We start from the raw sequence: 22,322 nt of genomic DNA, 5'->3' as shown, positions 1-22,322 counted from the left end.
ACAGAAGCTTGTGCCTTCTCCATTCTTTACACAACCTGGTGTTAGAGGTTGACCTTTCACCCCTGGAGATTCGGAGGATTAAGGTTGCTTTTAAGTCCCGCTCTAGTTACTAATCCACCGCTTTCACTCGATGTTATGTAAGCACTTCCTGACTTACCCTTTAAATCCTGTAAACATAATAAAACAGAGTTTAACCTTTACCTTCGGATTTCCCCCACTATCTTTCGCGCTATCAAATCAACTATGGAAGGATCTGGGAACAGAAAGCTCATAAGTGATGGTCTGATTTTTTTTTTTTTTTTACCCTGGGACATGTAACAAAACATTACAATATTTAATATATTCAGGTCAAATAGTTGTTAGCGAGTATGGAAGGTTACAGGTCGGGAAAATCATGCTTGCCTCCCACACCCTGCTCCTTAACTGCATAGATTTTCCCACAAAACAATAAAGCAGGTGGCATCAATGTTTTCTCCCCTCCCCCTTTTGAACAAATTAGAACCAATAACTTCCAAATGATAGCTTAAAAAAAAAAAAAAAAGGCTTGGAGGCAGTTTGCAGTAATACAGATTTTCAGTTTCCCTGTCTGCAGTTCAGCAGTCCCTGATCCTATCCTGAGAGGCTCTCTCTGGAAGCCTTTGCTCATTTAGATAGGAATATCATTAGTAACACTGATTTCTGGAGCAAATACAAAATTATTTCAAGCCAACGTAGAATCCATGGTTTTTGTTTACCCTTCACCCTCCACTGGTTAGCCAGCTCTCCTAAACATTCTTTCTTAGGGACTAGGTTACAGGATTGTCTAACAGTGTCTTATCGCTGTTGTTGGCTGCCATCAAGTTGGCCCCTGACTCGTGGTAACCCATACACAACGGAACAAAAGGTTGCCTCATCCTGCACCATCCCCATGATCAGTTCCGGATCTGACTGCTGTGATCCATACATAGGGTTTTCATTAGCTGATTTTCAAAAGTAGATTGCCAGACCTTTCTTCCTAGTCCTTCTTAGTCTGGAAGTTCTGCTGAAACCTGCTCAGCATCACAGCAACACACAACCCACCAGACGAGTGGTGGCTACACATGAGGTGCATTGGAACTGAACCCAGGTCTCCCGCATTAAACCAAAAAGACAACCAAACCTGTTGACAAGTTACTCTTGCATTATTTATTTTAGTTTATGGATCGTTTGGTGCATCCCTTGGAGAACATCTGAAATGCCCCAGGTGGCGGTGGGAAGCAGGTCAAAGCGGGAGAGGAATCACCAGTTTCTGTGGGGAATTTCCCTGGGATTTCCTTAGCTTCTGCACTCGTTTCTGCCCCTAAAAACATCCCGAAAGAAGCAAACTCTGCCCTCTGCTACCTGCTAGGGAGAATCTTTTTCCAATATCCCCAAAGATGGAAGTCATCTGGAAGCTGCTTGGTCAGAAGTCACCACCAGAACCTTACAACATTCCTTCCTTAACTGCTCAAGAATTAATGGGTATCACGTAAGAAATGCTGACAAGGAACATGTGTAGTTTGTGTCTTGCAGTAAATGCTTTTTCGGTGAGTCTCTGCAGAGGCGTAATGTCCTGTTTGTGACGAGCATGTCCCTTCTTGTACATGGATGTGTCACTGCTCTGTTCTCATGTGAAGCGCATGCACATGGGGATAGGTGCTCCCACTTGGAGGTGCTCACGGGCCCACTCCACTTGCTGAACATTGTAGCCAAGGGAGCAAGTGCTGCTCCAGGCCCAGCAGAACCTTCCTCGACATTCAACACTTGACCATAGCCCTGCAGTGGTGGAAGCCATAGAGAAGAAGACTCAGGACAAGAAAAGAGGAACCCCAACATAGGTTGACTCCACATCAGCTCAGCTCAGGGTCCTCAGACTTCACAGTGCAGAGTCCCCCAGGTGTTCACACACCTGTGCACACTCCCTCACACACAGCCACTTTCATGATCACCCCATGTTATAGCAATGAAATGTTGCCCGATCCTGCGTCATCTTCCTGATGGTTGGTATGTTTGAGTCCATTTTTGTGGCTGATGTATCAATCTATCTCATTGAGGGTTTTCCTCATTTCTCCTGACCCTTTATTCTGCCAAATATGGGGTCCTTTTCTAGCAATTGGTCTTTCCTGATGATGTGTCCAAAGCAAGCAAGCCGAAGTCTTGCCATCCTCACTTCTAAGAACCATTCTGCTTGTATTTCTTTTAAGGCTGATTACCAGATAGTGAAGCCTTTTTGTCTTTTGCAAACCAACTTCCCTTGAAAGAGTATTAGGTAGCATCTCAATTTTCAAAAAGATTTAAGAAGGGTTATTGTAGCTGTAATGGCAGCAGCCGTATTAATTGCAGTCAAATATCTTTACTCCAAAGCCACCTGCCCAACAATGTGTCATATGAAATGTAGCTGGGAACCCAAGATAAACAAAAAGTCTGAATGGTCAGCATAGCTGTGCTGGTGCTTCCCCATTAGAGCTCAATTGTCCTCACATGGAATCTGTTTACTCTCACTTTGTACATAGCCATAACGTGAATAGTGGTTTACTTTCCCAAATTAAAAGTGATAGTTCACAGTAAGGGAAAAGGCAGAAAGGCAATTTTTCTAAAAAAGAACAAAGGCATACAAACTAAAAATATATAACTTAGGATTGATTGATATAGAGCTAAACTTTTTCATAAATTCTCACAGTCCTTAAATACTCACTTTTTAATTTTTGAGCAACTTAATAGTCTCAATGAGAGCTCAGAGTTACCAAGAAAAGCATAAATGATGCTCTGTAACTGCTTTTTAAAGAGAAGAGGATATGGAGACGCTGGTTCAATTCAGTACCGTGACAAAAAACATGAACTTTGGAGTCAGATAAAAACCAAAACACCAAACTCACTGCCATCAAGCCCATTCCAACTCATGGCGACCCCATGTGTGTAGAGTAGAGCTGCTCTACGGGGTTTTCAAGGCTCTGACCTTTAGGAAGCAGATCATCAGGGCTTTTATCCGAGGTGCCTCTGGGTGGGCTCAAACTGACCAACTTTTGGTTAGTCGTAGAATGCTTAACAGTTTGCACCACCCAGGGATCAGGCCATGTCATTCACTGGCTGTGAGCCAGTAGACATGTGACTAAATATGGTGGAACCTCAGTTTCTTCACCTATTAAAAATAGGGTTGATTTTGAGGATTAAATTAAAATATATAAATAAGGTGTTTAGCACATAATGGAGCCCTGCTGAAGCAGTGGTTAAGAGCTTGGCTGCTAACCAAAAGGCTGGCAGTTTGAATCCACCCGCCGCTCCTTGGAAACCCTGTGGGGAGTTCTACTCTGTCCTATAGGGTCACTATGAGTCAGAATTGACTTGGTGGCAATGGGTTTGGTTTGGTTTGGTTTTTTGACACATAATAGGAATTCAGTAAGTGACAGTTCTTTATTGTTTTTCACCTGAAAATTTTCATTACGTAAAGTGCCAAAACCTCAAAGTGACCACAACAGTATATTAATAATCAGAATGATAGCAATAATTAATAATCATGTCAGTTACCATCTTGGGAACTGGTGTTAACAAAAAATAAATCCTCAGTGTTGAGGATTTTTTTTTTTCTGGAAATTTTTAAAGTCAAATATTTCTAGCAGCAGATGCATTTGCTAAATTTCATGCCATAAATAACCATAACCACTTAGAATTGTAGTTACATGGCTTCCTTGTAGCTCATACTTATCAATCAGTAGGGGTTGCTAAGGCCAAACAGTTCCCAAAGAAAATGGCAATGAAGAAAAGAAACAGGGTAGATGTGTTTTACAGCATACGACTCTTTTCAAATCGAAGTGTGAAAACAATCAATTCAACCAGGTGCCTAACTGTCCCAAGAGTCCAGGCAGAGCAATTATTGAAGTAACAAAAATGGAAGCAAAACAGAAAAATAAAAAGGGGCCTCCCTACAGAGGTAATTCTGGAACGGTAGTTTTGTACCTTGTAAACCTTGTTTCCATAGCTCCCCACCAAACAATGACTTTGCGTCATGGAAAAATTGCATGATCTACAGTCAAAACACTCAGTGCAGAAGTGAATTTTCTAGAAGAAAATGTGAGTGAACTCAGGTTTTGAGTTTCTAGGTAATTCTCTTTGTATAAAATCCATTTAATACTATTGTGGGACAGGAATGGCCCTCTCTTACCATCTATCCTGCCATCTGTAAATCAATGGAGTTGGATTAGTGTTTGTTAAGTTCCTTTTTTTTTTTTTCATTTGGAAGTAAACCCACCAAAGGAAACATTATTCATAAATTTATTCATTCACTCACTCATTCAACAAATATGGAACAACTGTCTTTTTAAGTATAAGTTAGATTGTGTCACTACTTTTTTTATACTGGTAAATATATATGTAACAAAACATTTTCCATTTGAACATTCTTCACAGGTATAGTTCAGTGACATTAATTTATGGTCATCACGTTGTTGAGCCATCACCTTATTTGTTCCAAATTTTTTAAGCACTCTTAACAGAAGCTCAGTGTCCCCTAAGCACTGAGTGTTCCTTTTCCTTGTCCTCTCTCCTGGTAACCACTAGTAAACTTTGGTCTCTGTACACTTGCCTGTTCTAGATATTTCATAGAAGTGAGATCATACAATATTCGTCCTTTTGTGACTGACTTATTGCATTCAGCATAGTATTTTCAAGATTCATCCATGTTGACCTTGTGTGTAAAACAGAACAACAGAAGGTCCTTTGGTTAGATCTGGGATGGAATGGTCCTGGAGCCCATTCTCTCACTGCTCTCTCCTCCACCTGAGGGGCCCTAAGGAACTCAGAGCAACCCTGTAGTTATCTAGTGCTGCTATAACAGAATACCACAAATGGATGGCTTTAACAAAGAGAAATTTATTTCTCACAGTTTAGGAGGCTAGAAGTCCGAATTCAGCGTGCCAGCTCCAGGGGAAGGCTTTCTCTCACTGTCAGCTCTGGAGGAAGGTCCTGGTCATCAATCTTCCCTTGGACTAGGAGTTTCTCAGTGCAGGGACCCCCAGGTCCAAAGGATACAATGCACTCCTGCTCCTGTTTCTTGGTGGTATGACCTCCCCAGTGTCTCCCTGTTCCCTTCTCTTTTTTAAGACACAACCTAATCTTGTAGATTGAATTCTGCCTCATTAACATAACTGCTGCTAGTCCTGCCTCATTAACATCATGGAGACAGGATTTACAACACATAGGAAAATCACACCAAATGACAAAATGGTGGACAATCACACAATACTGGGAACAATGGCCTAGCCAAGTTGACAGATATTTGGGGGGGGGCACAATTCAATCCATAACAAGCCCCAAGAACTTGATGGAGACCAATCAGAAAGTTAACTTCTCTCCTTGCCCAGTCTAATAGTCTACAGTTATTTTACCCCTACTCTCAAGAACAATCCTCAGTCAGAAATCTCCCATGTTTGAGGATATGTTTAGCAGGTCAGGACTGCTAGAGAGTATTTTGAAGTTTATAACAAGGGAAAGCCAGCTCCAAAAAAGCTAGAGGCAACAGCATGAATAAAGATTCTAATGCTGGAGAACATGTCATAACCACATGGCTCTTAGGAAATCAGAGTAGTGAAGGCTGGTCCATAGTCCAGGGTGCAGTCAATGCCACATCTCTAACACTTGCCCTTCAGACTCATATAAAGCCTGAGGGAAGAGACCCTCAGCTCTATCCTCTTTGTTATCAGAGCCCTAACTCATTAGTGGTAGAATACTTAATCAATACTAGAAGAGACATGTTGGGAAAAACCTTGAGAAATCAGCAGACCCATCCCCTTGTGTCCAGGCAGGTCTGAGCCACTGTCTTAACAATTCTGTGACACTCCTTAGTCACTATTGTAGGGATCTGTAAGCTCCAGGACCAAGAAACCATTTCTTTAAAGTGAACATAAACCTTTCATGCAGAATCAGTACCCATTTCTTCTCTCTACAGAAGTAATGAAGAATTGCTGATGACTATTCTCAACACCTTTGAACTTTGAGGTTTCTCAAGTCCCGTATCTTCAGTTTATTCTTTCCTTGCTGTGGAAATTGCAAGTGACTTCAGCTACAGACGTTGTGAATTAATTTCCTATGCCTGTCCCTGGGGTCCTGAGAGGAAATGGGTGCACCTGCCCCAAATCAAATGAATAATTCATCTCGCATATGGGTCTTAAAGGTGATAGGCAGCACAGAAATGCAGAAACAGCTGGAAACAAGATTAGTGACATCCCCCCAAAACACTGAGGCAGAAAGACAACCTTATCTAGGTGATTACCTGGTGCTCGTTCTCCTGGGCTTCATTAGCTTAGGGTTCTGTGGTGCATATTCTGCTGAAAGCTCTGGCTGGGAGCTCAGAGTACAAGGATGTCAAAGGTCGACAAAGGTCTGGGAACGACCACGCTTTCCAGATCAGGGGAAGGTCACACAACTCTGGATCCTGTAGAGAACATCCCTGGACATTCATACATCATGGGCAGCTCCCTCATTCTCCATTGGGGGAGCTGGTATTGTGAAAGTGGTGTTTTGGCCAAGTCACACCAAAGATAGGACACCAGTTGTGACATTTAACAGTCATGTCACAATGGGAGATTGTGCAAAGTTGACCAATACATATTGCATTCCACATGTTCTTTTTTAACACAACATTGACATTTCTCCATTGTATGTAGGGTGTGTTCTCTCCTCTTGAACTTGGATGGACATTTGCAACTCCTTCAACAAGTAGAATACAGTGGGTATGGCACTGCGTGACCTTTGAGGCAAGGTCAGAAAAGGCCTGTAGTTTCTGCCTGACTTGCCCTCTCTCTGGATGCTTGCTCTTAGAATCCAGCCACCATGTAAAAAGGAAGCCCAGGCCACATGGAGAGTCAACATGCAGGTGTTCTGGCCAATAGCCCCTGCTCAGGACTCCCCAGATAGCCGGCATCAGCCTACAGATCTGTGAGTGAGTGTGCTTTCAGCTGATTTCAGCTCCAGCCTTTTAATCTTCCAGCTGAGGTCCAAGACATTGTGGAATAGAGACAAGCCATTTCTACTGCGCCCAGTCTGAATTCCTGGCCCACAGAAACTGAGAAATAATAAGTATTATTGTCATTTAAAGACATTAAGTTTGGAGCATCTGTTGACAGCAACAGATAACTAGTATAGCCATGTTGGGCAAATTACCCTTTTCTTTGCCTTAGTTTCTTCATTCTTTACAGAATCTGTTCTCCAGAATTGTCAGGTGAAACAAATAAGATAACAAATATAAAGGACCTTCTGCATAGCATGTGCTATGTAAAAGGGAGGTAATGTAATGTTGCTGATGACCAAGACAAGTCAGGGACACACGCTGTAGGCTGATCCCCTTTGGGCATTGTTATGTGTTGAATTGTGTCCTTCTCCCCTCAAAAATATGTGTTGTAATCCTAATTTCTATACTCATGGATGCAATCTAATTTAATGTAATGTAATCACTTTCCACAATGTAATCTAATGTGATATAATCAGTCACTCAGTTGAGATCATGCCATTTGACTGTAGATTCTAAACCTAATCACTTCTGAATTATACAAGAGCAGAAAGACCACACACACACACACACACACGCACACATGCCACACAAGTTGGGAGACAAATGTTACGTAAGGATCATCTATAAGTCAAGGAACAAATGCTGTGTAAGGATCGTCTTCAAGTCAAGGAACCAAGGAACGCCCAGGGCTACTAACAAAGAAGGAATTGAAACAGTCGAGGCCCTGATTCAGACTTTTAGATTGCACAACTGTGAGACAATAGATTTCTGCTTTTTAAAGCCATCCACTTGTTACAGCAGCACTATGTAACTACACAGACATCTTAGTATTTCCCCTGGATCAGTTACACGTATAGGCTGCACCACACACAAAGCACGCTCTCTCACCCTGTGCTCTTTTTCCCTCCTCATTTGCCCTGTAAAGGTCTCTATACCTGAGTTAGATGGTGAGCTCCTTGTAGACTGAGCTTCAACATTCTGGGAACATATAGGATATTTTTTTGTCTTAAAATTCAAGGATTTTTTACCAAATCAGTGGAAATAGTGTGTGGTGAGGAGCAGGCGAGGGTTAGAGAAGTAGATGTTGTGTCTTCTTCCTCCTTTCTGTGTTTGATGATTTTTACTGTCTTTCCAGCTCACCTTTTAACCTTTTAAACCTCTGCTGACATCTACATGATACTGCAAAAACTCAAGTGAAAAAAGACAAATAACCCAATTAAAAAACAGGCAAAAGATATGAATAGACACTTCACTAAAGAAGACATTCAGGTAGCTAACAGATATATGAGGAGATGTTCACGATCATTAGCCATTAGAGAAATGCAGATCAAAACTACAATGAGATTTCATCTCACTCCAACAAGGCTGGCATTAATCCAAAAAACACAAAATAATAAATGTTGGAGAAGCTGTGGAGAGATTGGAACACTTATACACTGCTGGTAGGAATGTAAAACGGTACAACCACTTTTGAAATCGATTTGGTGCTTCCTTAAAAAGCTAGAAATAGAACTACCACACTACCCAGCAATCCCACTTCTTGGAATATATCCTAATATATCCTAGAGAAATAAGAGCCTTTACACGAACAGATATATGCACACCCATGTTTATTGCAGCACTGTTTACAATAGCAAAAAGACGGAAGCAACCAAGGTGCCCATCAATGGATAAATGGATAAATAAATTATGGTATATTGACACAATGGAATACTATGCATCGATAAAGAACAGTGATGAATCTGTGAAACATTTCATAACATGGAGGAACCTGGAAGGCATTATGCTGAGTGAAATTATTCAGTTGCAAAAGGACAAATATTGTATAAGACCACTATTATAAGAACTTGAGAAATAGTTTAAACTGGGAAGAAATCATTCTCTTGAGGTTAGGAGGCGGGGGAGGGAGGGTGGGAAGAGGGGCATTCACTAATTAGGTAGTAGATAAGAACTACTTTAGGTGAAGGGAAAGACAGCACACAATACAGGGGAGGTCAGCACAATGGGACTAAACCAGAAGCAAAGAAGTTTCCTGAATAGACTGAATGCTTCGAAGGCCAGTATAGCAGGGGCAGGGGCTTGGGGACCGTGATTTCAGGGGACATCTAAGTCAATTGGCATAATAAAATCTATTTTGAAAACATTCTGCATCCCACTTTGAAGAGTGGTATCTGGGGTCTTAAACACTAGCAAGCAGCCATCGAAGATGCATCAATTGGCCTCAACCCACCTGGACCAAAGGAGAATGAAGAACACCAAGGACACAAGGTAATCACGAGCCCAAGAGACAGTAAGTGTCACATGAAGCAGAGACTACATCATCCCGAGACCAGAAGAACTAGATGGTGCCAGGCTACAATCAATGATTGCGCTGACAGGGAACACAACAGAGAACTCCTGAGGGAGCAGGAGAGCAGTTGGGATGCAGAGCCCAAATTCTCATAAGACCAGACTTAATGATCTGACTGAGACTAGAAGGACCCCAGTGGTCATGGCCCCCAGGACAGGAACCATTCCTGAAGCCAACTCTTCAGACATGGATTGGCCTGGACAATGGGTTAGAGAGGGATGCTGGTGAGGAGTGAGCTTCTTGGATCAGGTGGACACTTGAGACTATGTTAGCATCTCCTGCCTGGAGGGGAGGTGAGAGGGTGGAGGGGGTTAGAAGCTGGCGAAATGGACATGAAAAGAGAGAGTGGAGGGAGAGAGCTGTCTCATTAGGGGGGAGAGTAATTGGGAGTGTATAGCAAGGTGTATATGGGTTTTTGTGTGAGAGGCTGACTTGATTTGTGAACTTTCACTTAAAGCACAATAAAAATTATTAAAAAAAATAAAAACCTCTGCTGACTCCCTGCCAGTTCTTGTATGGCTACTAGGTGACCTGTGTTTCCTTCTACTCACCCCACTGCTCTGTCTACCTCCCTCTCCACATGGAACCATGAGCCTTGGGGAGATGGGATCAAGTGTCTTATCCCCATATTATCAATAATTCACCCAATGCTTGGCACAGAGCAGGCACTCAAATGGTTAACACAAGAATTTATGAAGCCAGATCTGGTTTATTTGCCACTTGCTGGCACGATGACCTTGGATAAGGCTACCTACGATTCCTGGGGCTTATTTTCCTAACTTCTACATGAGAAAAGTGTTAACTCCCCTCCTAAGGGCCAAATGAGATGATGTTTAGGAAAGCATTTGCAAAATGTTATTCAAGCAGGAGGATTACTATTTGTTTACTATGCATGAAGGAGAAGAAGGGTTCAGAAGAAAGGGATGGACAGGTGGGGTGGCAGGTAGGAGGCAAGAAAGAGAATAACATCATCAAGCATAAAAACAACAGCAATCAGTGTAATAATAGCAGCTCACATTTAGCTCACGCTAATTACATTCCAGGCAGCCTGCTACTAAATGTGTTAACACTTCATCTACATAACTCAAGGAGATAGGTACTGTGATTTGCATCACCATTTCACTGATGAGAAAATGGAGGCACACAACGGCTGAGTAACTGAAGGTTGCAGAGCTGGTGAAGCACAGAGCCAGAGTCTGAACTCAGGCCTACTGGCCCCAGGGTCTATGCATTTACACTTGCAGGTTGTTCCATGCACGCAGCACCTAAGCTGTCTCCCAAAATTCACCTATACAGGATGAAGACTTCTGAGACCTTCTCTCCATCTGCCAGAACCCTACAGACTAGGATAAAACACAACAGCAAATAAGAGTCTTCAAAGAGTTTTATGACAGGCTAGAAGGGATTTTGGAGTCCCTAGATCGTGCAAACAGTTAATGCTTGCTAACCAAAAGGTTGGAGGTTCCAGTCCACCCAGAGTCACCTCAGAAGGAAGACCTGGCAATCTACTTTCAAAAATCAGCCATTGAAAATTCTATGGAGCACAGTTCTACTCTGACACACTCAGAGTCACCATGAGTTGGAGATGACTCATGGCAACTGGTACTAGATGAAATTATTTCTCTAAATACTTTATTCCCTGGCTGACCACTGGGCAAGGATTGCCATCCTTTGAGTTTGACTTCTTTGGACTGTCTTTCAGAGAATCTTGTTAAAGTGTAAATTTCCCAGGGTGGTAGAAAACTCATTAATGTTTTAGAAAAAATCATTTCTTCGACTTTCCAGTTTCATCTCCTACTTACACACCCCACCTCTTGAGTAACCTCTGCCTCATCCTCTGTGCCATTTCTGACACAGGACTTTTAGACCCCAGATGCCTTCGCTCAAGCTGGTCAGTTTGCCAGTGGTGAATTTCGCAACATTTGCTACGAAAGTTCTTAACCTACCATAGACATAGCTCAAGAACTTTCTTCTTGAAGAAATTTTCTCGAATTTCCTCATAAGAACCTCATTCTTTTCACATAAATTTCTTAGAACTACATTTTTAAGTAAGCAGTGAATTATACCTTAAGGAGAAAGACTTCCTTGAAGACAGATTACGAAGAGAAGAAGACTAAAGTGGAGTTGACATAACTAAGGGATCTGAAGGACCCCTCCAAACGTTAAGTCTATATCATTGGCTACCACGAGAAAAGCACGGACAGAAGGAGTGTAGAATATGGAGGCTGAGGTCCTGGGGCAAAGGAGGGATTGCTAAAGAAGTTGTTTGCTACTTTGTAATTTGCCCCAGACCAGTGTTGATAAGCTGGGTAGGTTGGTGGTTTGACCATATGGTCGTCTTCATGGGCTGGTGAAGCTTCTTCATCAGCCTGGGGCTTAGTCCTCTCTACTACAGCAGTGATTCGTGTGCTTATGCTGTGTTGTTCTCCTTGTCCGTTCGACGCTCCCTGCCCTCCTGGCTTTTGTGGCTCTCAGGAAATGCTCAGGAGATCTGCAAGGCCTAGGTTCCAGGACCCACATCATCATCTCCATCAACTTGACACTTGTAGCTGGGATGCAAAGGAAGAAACAGAGCAGAGAAAACCATCTTCCATGGGATTAATAACAGTGAGGCTCCAAATGACAGATTAGAAGACCTAAACTAAGACATGGTCATTCTTTTCCTCCCTTTTTTCACGCTGTTATTAGCATCGTCATTGTTATTGATGATTTGAAGGCAACCCATGCATTAGCCTGAGAGCATTTGCTGCTTTGACTCCCTCAGGATGTAAACTCAGAAGGACTAGGTATATCTTCCAGCCCCAAAAGATGTTGTGGACCTTGGAACCTTCACATAATAGTAGTGATGTCTGCCAGCAGATCAAGGGCAAGGGATGAGACCCCTCCCATTTTGATCCAGCGTCTTTAGATCTAAGGAAACCAAAAGTGATTGGAAGACAGGCATAACCTTTGCTTCTTTTTAGATCTATCTAAACTTAACCCATCATTCAAGGCCCTGGTCAAACTTATATCCTGCCAAGGGTTTTTTCCAGATATGCTTGCCCCATTTTATCTTTCCTTTCTCTCAGGAACTTTTGTCCGTACTACAATCAACAGTATCACACCACTCAGTGACCAAAACTGGAAAAGGTTATGGTGCCTCACATATAAAGAGTGATACTAACTCACAAAATAAGCGTTAAGTGAACACAGTCCTGATTGGCCCCATACTTCCCTTCCAAATTTTTGAAAAATCAAATCGTATTTTTTTAACAGCATTTTCCTTATTTCTTTGGTGCCCTTGCTTTGTTGCTCTCTGAGCATGTGATGATTGTCTCTTGGGGAGTCTGACACTGGTGTTGATGCTAAGCCAAAGGAGAAGATAAAAAAGAAGAAGAGTGGAGGATGGATTCTGAAGAAAAAGTGTTGCTGTCCACAGTACACAACCAATCTGCCTTTTTTGTCCTGAGAAAGCATCTTAGAGAAGGACGGAAAAGAAAGAGAAGGTGTGAGCTCCTTTTCCAGGAGACAGCAAGAACATCGAGGAGGAGAGAGGTGGTGGTCGGTGCTCATCTCCAACTATTCGTTCACAAACCCTCAGCAGCTATTTGGGGGAAGCGCAGGGTATTTCCCTGAGTGCCAAGTGGTAAGTCAAACAGGCTATAACATTCACGTCCCAATTAACAATGACCAATTACGACGCCGGACAAAGCTGCCTGCATTTCTGCATTCTTGGGTAAAGCAACTTTTATAAGATTTTTCTGACCTAGGTATGTTTTACGACTTCTTCACACATATTGAAGATACTAATAAAGATTTAAAATATTTGCTAAGGAAAGGCCTGTAAATAGAGCAGTTGTGGAGAGAAGGCAAAAGGCAAAAAAGGGAAAAGGAACCCAGAATGAGCCCCTCATGACTCCTACATGTGCAATACTTTCAGCATGTGGACAGGACCATGAGGTATAAAAAGGAGGGTGGATCCTGATAAGGGAAAATCTAGAACAGAATTTCTGAAACCACACTCCATTAGACAATTTTTCATCATAGTTCCAGTAAATGCTCTAGAAAAGAGAGGTTCTGCTAACACATAATGTAGAAAAGTGCTGGATACAAGGTTTTTTTGTTTTGTGTGTGTGTGTGCGTGTATGTGTTTTGTCTTTTAACTGAAGGACTGCTCAGATGAACTCACAACATTGTGATTCTCTGATGGAAGTTTTTGCACGAAGAACAAAATTGAAGAGATGTTAAAAAGACAAGGGAATACTCTTTGGGAAATCCTGATTTTGAAAAAAAAAAAAAAAGCCCGGTGGACCAAGTAGGCGGAGGTGCCCCTGTCTGTTTGGCATGCAGTCCTCTGTAACACCCAAAGCTTTACCACAGGAGATTAGTCATTAGGTGATGGGATAAGGCGTTTTCTCTGGCAGTTCTCATTTAAATTCTGGATAGGTTTAACTTAGGTTTTTACCCATGAGTTGGAAGAGAATGGGAGTTTCGATTGAGAGAGGGACACTGAAATTTGACCATTTTAAGTGGACCTGGTTAGAGAGAGAGAAAGCCTGGGGGAACTGAGGGATAGGGTCAGATGGAGAGAATGTGGCTGGAGGAATACCAATCAAGGAAAGAATAAGAAAGAGGAGATAGGTGGGCACCACTTTAGAATCACCTGGGAAACTTCTAAAAATCCCAATGTGCGGAACGCATTTTAGACCAATTAAATCAGATTTTAAAGTGGTGAAACCCAGTTACCGGTATTTTTTTTTTTAAGCTCACGGGGTGTTTCCATGGTGCAGCCAAGTTTGAGACCAATCCCTCAAGGTTTGCTTGCAATACAGGGAGTTTCCACTAGGTGGTACCCGATTTTATTTCCATAAACAAATGATTAGACTTGCTTCTGGCAACTGAGAGAAAGAAAGATTAAAAATTTTGTATACTTGTGTTTCCCATTAAACTATATTCCTTCATAAAGATTAAATGATGGACACTGGTTAAACTATAATTCCTACTTTGAAATGTCAGACTTAATAATTTAGACGATTTTAAATAACTGCAAACACCTAAATTCAAGATGAACACTCACTAATTTTTTAATTATAATAATTCATTACTTACCTTTTCCCTGGTTTATGGGATTTAGGTTCATTTCCCATTTGGGGACTCTGGCTCTTAATCTCAGTCTTAACACTTTTTTAGACTTAAGAATTGAGAGACTAGAGAAAGCAATATCATAGATTCATCCTCATATAATCCCTAATGAAACAAACCAAAGTATTTTATTAAAAACTGCCAAAAGCTTGTGAACAGAAACCAAAGAGTGAAAGAGAACAGCCTCATGCTATAAACTTATGGAAATGGTGGCCAAGGCAAGAAACAGATTGTCTATGACAAACTATGTGTAGAGCTCCCAACCCTGCCCTCCTGCCTCAAAACAGACTGAGAACATAAAGTAAATTAAAAAATCATGAGAAATCTCAGTAATACTTTCCAATCTGAAGAGTGCAGACCAAAGGGTTTAGTGGGCAACCATGGGGAAAGTAAAAATAAAAAGTCTTTGAATGTTGGAGCCTCTTCCTCAGTAGACGAAGGAAGGCCAGGTCAGGGCAGGAAATGCCAACAGAGATTGCCATATTCCAGGGCACCCTGCTGAGGCAGAGGGGGAGGACCACAGAATGGAGTGGACCTTAGCTGGGCAGAGTAGCCCTGGTAGAGGAACATTCAGTAAAACCTATGGATTAAATTATGTCCCCTCAAAAAAATTATCTGTCAACTTGGCTAGGCCATGATTCCCAGTATTGTGTGGCTATCCTCCATTTTGTGATCTGATGTATTTATCCTACGTGTTGTAAATCCTAACCTCTATGATGTTAATGGGAGTTCTAGTGGTGCAGTGTTTAAGCATTTGGCTGTTAACCAAAAGGTCGGCAGTTCAAATCTATCATCCGCTCTTTGGAAACCCTATGGGGCAGCTCTACTCTGTCCTATAAGGTAGCTATGAGTTGGAATTAACTCAATGGCAATGGGTTGTTTTTGTTTGTTTGTTTTTTGGTTTATGATGTTAATGAGGCAGGACACAATCTACAGGATTAGGTTGTATCTTGAGTCAATCTCTCCTGAGATATGAATGGAACAGAGATGAGAGGGACCTCCTACCATCAAGAAAAAGCTAGGAATGAGTGCATCCTTTGGACTTGGGGTCCATGTGCTGAGAAGCTCCAAGACCAGGGGGAAGACTGATGACAAGAGCTTTTCCCCAGAGCCAACAGAGAGAAAGCATTCCCTGGGAGCTGGTACCCTGAATTTGGACTTCTAGCCTCCTAGACTATGAGAGAATAAATCTCTGTTTGTTAAAGGCATCCACTTGAGGTATTTCTGTTACAGCAGCACTACATAACTAATACAATAAAACCTCAGAAAAAAAGCAGAACCTAAATCTTCCAGCCAAGGTTGCACTCAGCTGCCACTAAGCTCTGTCTCCCTCTGTCTTTGCTTTGTTGAGCTACACAGAAATAATAGATAAGTAATTCTCTGCCCTCAAAATGAACCTGTAAGGAAGAACAGAGATGCTGAGAATGATTCAAGAAGAATTAACCTAAACTACATCAAATAAACAGGAGGTCTGGACAGACATGTCTAGATTAACCTTGAGAAAGATAAAAAGAAATGGCACAAGAACTATTTAAACACATTATGCCCAAAACATTACCACTACTGCAACTACTAATTGATAGTCAAATGAAAAAAGGAATATAACATGCAAAGAAGCAAATGAAGAGCCCAGTCCAGAAGAAGATACAACAGAAGGAACAGTGTCACATTTTCCACAGGGGTTTTGTGCTCTCAAGGAGCTTAATAAGAATATTAATTTAATAAAACAAAGGGGAAAAGTCAAGATATTAAATGGCTTTATAACATTTTTATAACTTTATAACATTTTCCTTTGTTGCCAACAATTAAAAAAAAAGTTGCAGTCCAGTTGATTCTAACTCATAGGGACCCCATGTGTTGCAGGATAGAACTGTACTCCATAGGGTTTCATGGCTGTGACCTTTCAGAAACAGACCACCAGGTCTTTCTTCTAAGGTGGCCCTGGGTAGGTTCAAACCTTTTAACTATTGGTTAGTAGCTAAGGATTAAACTGTTTGTACCACCCGGGGACTTCTACATAAGGACGCTAAACGGACTGCCGAAAATAATGACCCCAAAGTATAACTTAATTTTTTATTACATTTTGCCCAACCTAAGAACTTAAAAAAAAAAAAAAAAAAAATTTTTTTTTTAAGGACTTAAGGAAACCCTGGTGGTGTACTGGTTAAGTGCTATGGCTGCTAACCAAAAGGTTGGCAGTTCAAATCTGCCAGGCACTCCTTAGAAACTCTATGGGGGCAGTTCTATCCTGTCCTATAGGGTTGGTGTGAGTTGGAATCGATGTGTCAACGGGTTTGGTTTGTTTTTTTTAAGGACTTAAAGTTTCTGCACCATCTTTTCTAGGAGAGAACTTTTTTCCATGTGGCTTCTCCCTTTCCAGATCCAAGCATTCTATCTTAGAATAAAAGTCTACAGACCAACTCCCAGAGTTACTGACTCCCCATTATAATCTTTTTGAAATTAGGATTTGGCTTCTGGAGCCACGAAGTTACCTAATTCTTATTTCTCTTAATCAAAGCATTATACAAGCCCTTCATTGAAATATGATGGTTCTGAAGTTATTTTGACACTTGAGTTCAGACTATGCTCTCTTAAAATGACAGAAGAGCCATTTTTTCTGTCTAAATTTCTCAAAATACTTTTGGCCAGGAATATAATAATTATTAAATATGGTACCTCAACGGTTAAATACTGAAAAAATAATTTAGGTCAGACTATGTGGAGAACTTCGCTAAATTACACATTAGGTCTAAAGCATAACTGAATAACTAAGAGGTTCTACCAAGATATCACTTTGTCAATAAAGGGAAAATTTCTGTTCTCTGCCCCTGGACTTGGAGGACCTTTGTAGAAAGGGCAATTGCTCAATCGAGTAAGTATACACTCATGAGCATAATGAAAGAAAGAAGACAATCCAAAAATAACTCTCTGTGCTTCTGGCCATACTTTATGATCTGGTGGCAACAACCAATCAGTGAATAGATATAAATTTAGCACTTATGCTGTGTGCAGTGCCACTCCAAGCACTAAGAACCAAGTTGCCTTCCCACTTCCAGCTGCTCCGCAGTTGTAGGAGTCTCTGTAGGTGTCTGAGTGTTATCCAGGCAATGGGAAGAAGGCCCAGCTGGGTGTGGAGTAGTGGAAAAAAAACAGGCTGGAATTAAAATTGGCCACATGTAACCCATAAACAGGAAAATCTTCTCCAGAAAAGAAAGTTGACTACATAGACACACACCAGGCACACTAGTCAAGACCTGCCCTGCGCTGCGGGGAGCTCGGGTCGTGAGCAGAGCTGAAGCTGCTGCTTCTGCAGCCTTCCCTTCTGCTCAAGAATGGCACCATGTGAAAAGCTGGGCTGGAGGAGCATTCAGAGGTTTTCTCGTCCATTCCCCAGCCTAGCCTTTGGTGGAGCAGATCGTGGAGGTTTAGGACCAAGGCTGGGAAGCTTTCACATTGCAGTCTCCCCCTGTGGAGATGGACAGTGACTGGCTGAGCCTCCAGGGGAGCCTGCCTGTGGCCTTGCCCTGGCTTTGTGGCCTTGCCCTGGCTTTGTGGCCTTGCCCTGGCTTTGTGGGTTTTGTTGCTGTTCGTGCAAAGCTGCCTGTTAGTGGGTCTATGCTATAGGAAAGTAGCCCAGGAGCTTGTGCTAAGGCCTGGTGGGGCCTAAACAGCCACCCTTACCTTCTGTCTATATTGGTGGTTTCAACTCTGCCTGGTATTAGGTTATCCCAGGAAAGTTTTCAAATGTGCCCATGCCTGTGCCCACTCCAAACCAATGAATCCTAATCTCTGAGGAATTCTGATATTCTATCCTGGCTAATAGTGCAGCCAGGGTTAAGAAAGGATTACTAAGGGCACCCTGCAAGCTAATTAATCCCTTTCAGCTTGTCTTCCAAAAGCGTCCCCCAAACTCCTACTCAAAATCCTGTCAGAAGCCAACCTGCACGTGAGGGGCCCATGACCACAACCCCTTATCCCACTACAGGTAGGGCCACCTCCATGGTTTTCACTGTGGGTCTTAGTAACTCTCAGTTGCCTGGAACCCCTTCCTGAGGTAGGAACTAATATTGGTAGAATACTGGCCTGTCACTGTACTGGTTAATTAACCTCATCACTGGTCCTCATCACAGTTCTGTGAAGAGTGACCCCATTTAACATATGAGAAAACTGAGGCCTAAAGAGATAAGGAACTTGGAAATTTCTTCCAGTTCAGTTCCCTGAACTTAGATGTCCCAAATGTCATCTCAGCTTGAATGTTCCTCACATCCCCGAATCTTCTCAGAGATCTTGTTCTCCAGCATTCAGACTGCACCACCCTCATCCCCGACACCTTTCCCACACCTGCCCCCCACCCCGCCCCATGTACCCAGACACACACATTGATTGGTGTTACCAATACTCCCACATCCTGCTGGCTGAGCAGTCACTGTTCCCGTGATGTCTCCTGTGGTCTATGGGATGCAGCAGGTACTTGAGGTCCATCCTCCTCACTGTCCAGGGAAAACTGACACTCACCTCAAAGGAGGAGCCATTTCCTGGGGTGGTTAAATTTTAAACCTCATATGGTACGTGGCCATGGCTGTTCAAAATCCTACTAGGTTTCCAGTTAACCCTGCCCCAGGCCCACACAGCAGCAACCCTGGGTGAAGGTCCTGAAGCTTCCCATTTAAAACATGGACACAACATCACAAAGTTACAAGAGAACTCTTATTTCATTGACAATGAAAATTAAGTGGAAAATGTATCTACGTTTGAATTAAAATCTGAGCTCTGTCACTTTCCAGCCCTGTGGCGCTGATATGAAGAGGCTTTTCCTTATCTGTAAAAAGAGGATCATAATGGCATTTTCCTCACTGAACTGCTGCAATGGAGGGAATAGAGGTGACAGCTAAGGTAAGAGAGGTGACCATTACCTGGCATGCAGTAGGCACATCATAAATGTTGGTGGTGGTTGTTATTATAGTAGCACCCACTAAGCTGCTTATCCCTCCTTTCCTTCCACTTGCACCTTTTACCTGTAATCTCCCCCTTCCCTCCCGTTCCCCACCTCTACCCACCAACAATAGCTGTTGTTTAAGGTCAGAGTCCCTGGGTGGTACGAACGGTTAGAGCACTCTGCTGCTAACCAAAAGCTTGGAGGTTCGAGTCCACCCAGACCTGCCTCAGAAGAAAGCCCTGGCAATCAAATTCTGAAAAATCAGCCCTTCAAAGCCCTACAGTTCTACTCTGACACATATGTGGTTGCCATGAGTTGGAATCGACAGCAACTGGTTTTCATTTAGAGCCAAACTCAAAAGCCTCACCTCCTGGCCTGCTTTCAGAAGACATCTTTGGACCAGTTTAGGAGTTCGTTATGCCTCTGTACAACTTCAGCATCTTGAGCCCACACTTCCCTGTCTCCGTGCAGACCTCACAGCCCCTGTCTGAATCTCTGTTACCAGCCCTCTCCTGTATGACTCTGCCATCTTTCCCATATTCCAGGCTGCTATGAGGATGCTTCTGCATCGCTAACCAGCTCTGTGACTCCCCTGTTGAAAATCCTTTAATGGCTCATCAGAGCCATCAGGGTGAGGTCCAAGCTCCCAGCTTCCCATGCTTTGCTCTACAGAACTTGTCCTTCCTGTCCTAGCCTGCACTCTGCCACCTTGCTGTGGTGGTGAGCTTCACAACCTTTACTGATGGCTCTCACTGGACTCTGCACCTGCCTGCCCTCTGCTACCCCACAGGGGACCTGTGCAACATATGCATTTTGGGCATCAGCTCCAAAGGTCACTTCTTGTCCAAAGTCTGTCCTAACCCACCACACCCAAGTAGACTGACCAAGTCCTTCATTTGTGCTTTTCAGTAGGCTTCAAGCACTGTATCCCAACAATTAATTATGTTTCTTACTTCTTGTATATCTGTGTTCACCTCAACAAGAGAAATCACATCTGAAAAATAATAGCAGTAATAACCACTTAGGTTTATTGTCTGCTTGCCAGATGCTAGGCACTCTTCCAGGCACTTCAACAGTTATTATTAACTCATTTAATCGTCACTACAACAATGGACTCAAGCATGCCCACGATCCTGAAGATGGTGCAGGACCGGCAGCATGTCAGGCTGCTGTCCATGGGGTACGAGGTCAGAGCCGCTGACCCTACAGCAACTAACAACCACAACACTGCTTAGTCACGTAGATTCGATATTACCTTCATTTGATAGACAAGGACACAAAGAGATTAAATAACTGCACCAAGGCCAAGCGGTTAACATGTACGTTATTCTCAAGAGTTCAGTGCAGTTTTTGGTGCATGGAAGGTTCTCGGTAAATTGTGTTGAACTTAAATATTTTCTTTGTGGTTGAACTGTTACTCCAGACTCAGCTGGTGGGGGTTAAGTCTCCTCTCCTTGTACTGGAAGCTGGGACCACAGGGTGTGGGACTCAAGCAAGCGCTCGGCTGACGTGCATCACTCCCAGGTCCTCGGTTAGTTGTTCTGTGAATTCATGGCGCACAAATATTTTATGACTGCATTTATTCTTCATAACAATATGAATGAGCAGCTGAATAAAAGCCAAATCCCCCGTGAAGCCAAAGGAAGAGTGATTAAATTATAATCATCCTGGATTAATTAATCTATAATATTTGCTCTTTATTTGAAAGAAGAAAATCAGCCTTCAACATAAAGGTTATGTACTCCTGAGGTCTGTGTCTTAATAAAGGAAAGGCTTGGGGAAAAAACTTGACAAGCCCCCAAGATACAACATGTTGTAAATGTAGACAGAAGGTTATTACTGATATAAAATATATTCAATGTAATTATCAGCCACAACAAATAATCAGAGTGATGATAATGCATAATTAACATTTTTAGACTCCTATAGTAATGTGCCTGATAGATAAGTGCACAACACTGAATTAATTTATTGTGCTATAGTGTTTTTAGTAATGAAAATTGCATAATCAAAACATCTCTTCCACAGCATTGCAAGATATCGGCATAAATCACCGATAAGGTTTATTTCTTTGTTTTCTGACCTAATTGTAGGAGGGATGCTGTAAAATGTTTAGAAAAATCAAAGCAGGGAAAGTGTGGGAAGAGAATAGAGGCAAGGTAAGCTAGTGATATCAGTTCATGAGGAAACAATTTTAAAGACATCACTTTTGGCCCTTGAACTAGGGGTTAATAAAGACATAGGAAGTGATTGTGCCTAACCCATTGTCATCGCCCAACTAATGGTGACCCGTGTGTGTCAGAGTAGAACTGTGCTCCATACGGTTTTCAACAACTGATTTTTCAGAAGTAGATTGCCAGAACTTTTTTCCGAAGTGCTTCTGGCTGGACTCAAACCTCCACCCTTTCAGATAGGAGGTGAGTATGTTAACTGTTTGCACCACCCAGGGGTCCCCTGAGAAGAAAGGCTGGACACACAGGCAAGGGAATCTTGCAAGTCAGATTTCCAAAGGTCTATCATGGATGTCTTTGTATCCCAACTGCCACTTCCTCAGAGTTTCATTTCTACAAAGTGGGAAATGGAACGATGACATTCATCAGTGACAACACTATAGGGATAAAAGTCACTTCTTCTTTGTTGTGCCCGATCATTTGTCCACATGTTGGACTGTAATAATTTGCTTCTTATATCTGTCTTCCTCACCATGCATAGCAAGGGCCATCTTCTTTTCATCTTTTTTTTTTTTTTCAGAGCTTAGCCCAATGTCTGGGTACTCAGTAAAATCTTTCATAAATTAAAGAATTACAAGTCTATCTGCTTTTTCTACCACTGGGAGATATAAATGCCACTGTATCTAGCATGGCCATAAACTCATCCCTCTACAATATATTGAGGGAAGTGGTGGTTCAGTGGTA

Source organism: Elephas maximus, chromosome 6, assembly GCF_024166365.1.
Source record: "Elephas maximus indicus isolate mEleMax1 chromosome 6, mEleMax1 primary haplotype, whole genome shotgun sequence".
Lineage (NCBI taxonomy): Eukaryota > Metazoa > Chordata > Mammalia > Proboscidea > Elephantidae > Elephas > Elephas maximus.
The sequence above is the reverse complement of the archived record's forward strand: the minus strand, read 5'-3'. Positions refer to the sequence as shown.